This window comes from Montipora capricornis, chromosome 1 (genome assembly GCF_036669925.1).
Source record: "Montipora capricornis isolate CH-2021 chromosome 1, ASM3666992v2, whole genome shotgun sequence".
In the NCBI taxonomy this organism is placed as follows: Eukaryota; Metazoa; Cnidaria; class Anthozoa; order Scleractinia; family Acroporidae; genus Montipora; species Montipora capricornis.
In genome coordinates this window covers 9,263,361-9,265,860 of record NC_090883.1, presented here as the reverse complement: position 1 = coordinate 9,265,860, position 2,500 = coordinate 9,263,361, and the positions used below count along the sequence as shown (strand labels likewise).

Below are 2,500 nucleotides of genomic sequence, written 5' to 3'. Positions count from 1 at the left end.
TCCATTTAAATACTGCTATTTTGTTCCTACTTTTGAATTTTCCTATTTTGTGACCCTTTTATCTACTTGACACCCTGTAAATAGCAATTTCTTGAAATTAATGTATACACTCTGTGGAGGGCAAACCTCTGCAATGAACTTCTAATTCACATTAACTCTGAACTGCCAAATATTTAGGACTTGCTTTGTGCCAAGAAGACAACTTGAAATTTAAATAATTAAAGGTAGTTTATACAAATTTTGTCATCTTATTTGAAAGAATTTTCAAGAAAGTACAAGTTAATTTTTTGGAGGTCATTCCAGGTGATCTGGAGGACTGGGGAGAAGAATTTTAATGCCGTATCCCACAACTGCGCATGGCCTTATTTTCGAATTCAACAAGGTAGAGGCGAGGTTAGTGCTTGTCGGGTGTACTTGAATGCTCATTCAGTAACAGGAATGTGGTAGACACAGAATGATCTGTTGAGTTTTGGCGACGGAAATACTGCAGGGAGTTTGGAAACAACACCTAAGGCTGCCGGCGGTTGTGGGATACAGTATTAAAATTCTTCTTCCCAGTCCTCCAAATTCCAGATCCAGATCACCTGGTTATACCTAAAAATTGTGTGAAATGCTTCATTAAAATAATAATTGTGACATAACCAGGTGAAACATTTGTGACTGCAATCAATAATGTGAATACATTCAAGTTAACAACTATCTCAGGCAAAGAAGGATTATTATATTCTTAACTTAAATGTACTCAATGTAATGAACAGGATATCCATTCAGTTGCAATATTTAGGCAGTCTGATAAAAAAGCAAATTATACAGGTGTACATACCAGTGAGTAAGGAAATCAGCATTAGGCAAAATAGTATTAAAAAATTGTTATCTTTTAGAAAGTTGCGACGTTTTTTAATTTCCAAGACATGTTTCGATGTTACGAACATCATCGTCAGTTACAGAGTATTTGAAAAACCGTTAGGACTATATAACAACTAGGCAAAACATGCATAATTAATTATGATTAAGAGACAAGAATTACATATTTGAGTGAGTTACAGAGTGTTTGAAAGAATGTAGAGCCTATTACTTTTTAAAATAGGATTTTAGATCTGCTGTTTTAGAGAAAGAGGTAGGTCATTTTCCAATACCGTAACAGATGAGCAGAATTGTCGTATATAGGTTATAGCATAAGGAAGGAAGGAATAAATGCTGCAAAGACACACCCTGAGTTGAACGTTATTTTATATTGCTTAGAAACCCAACATAATCATACATAACTAATTGTGTACATGTTAACAATAACGAAAGATAATGTGAGGTAATATAATCTTGTAGGAGAACAGCAGGTCTAAAACACAAGTCACATTCCACAGGTCACTCATTGCAGGTCATTGGAAAGTAACCCTAACCCTCCATTTGAATAACCATAGGCCCAAGGTTGGTTCTTAGGCAATATTCACTGAGATAATGCTTAATTATGATGAAATACAATTGTCTCAAATACATGTATAATGAATATCATGATGCCAGGAAAGGTGATGGTCAATCAATTCACATACATGTAGTGACATACCCAAATATCTTAAGATTGACACTTGTTCAATGCATTGACCACCTTAAGTAAGTTGAAATTACTTTCTGATGAAGTTGGAAGATAAAATATTGTTTTATTTTGCAATAATAATATATGGCAACCTATGTAAATTTTGTAACAATTGGAGAGAGCTTAACTGTGTAATTGTCATAGTTATTAACTTGAACACATAGACCAAAATTATGTCTGCTTAGATGGCTCTGCTTCGAACGTTATTTTGACCACCGGGTGCACTACTTAAATTTCTTTTGATTTCACCAAATTATTAAGGTACTCCTTGAAAATCTTTTGACCAAGCCAATCCTCATATCACGATTTAGTTATTGAGTTATAAGCAGAAATGCAGAGGCATTCAAGTTTTCAAGTGCAATCTAATTCCACTCCCGAACTGTCGTATTGACAAGAAATGCCAAGAAAAGTTAATGGAAGAATCCACAAAATAATCATTTGGCCTGAATTAAATCTAAGGTTTGTAAATGTAGGACTTGGTGAGAACGTTCGTTTATGATAGATTGTAGTTTCTAAAAACTAGCAATGTGAGAAAGTTTGAGGCTATAATACTAATATTTTCAAAATGATATACGACCGACGGAACTTCGTCTGGCTAGGGTGCATTGGGAGTGCACCATGAAACGTTACCAGATTTTGTCAACAGATAGTGTACTAACAGAGGTATTCCTCGTTAAAGGGAATTCCCATATCACGAAGCGAGACAAAAGTCTCAGGGGTATGACCACAAAATTAATTTCCATTTGAGGTAAAACAAAAACTAAATTTATTAATCAAAACATTCATCTCGCCTAACTACAAAAGTCATGGGTTTGAAACGACAACTGTGCCCATCAAATGGAAGGACTAGTTAATTAAAGTGTTGTACTCGAGTTAAACGAAGAGATGCTGCAAAAGAAAAAGGTGAGA

At 34.7% G+C, this 2,500-nt stretch overlaps 1 protein-coding gene across 4 annotated transcripts in view; it reads left to right on the top strand.

Moving 5' to 3' along the window:
- The window catches only part of LOC138049731 (integrin beta-1-like), a 67,814-nt gene that overhangs the window by 24,559 nt on the left and 40,755 nt on the right, over positions 1-2,500 (top strand). The gene's annotated exons all lie outside the window — the stretch shown is intronic.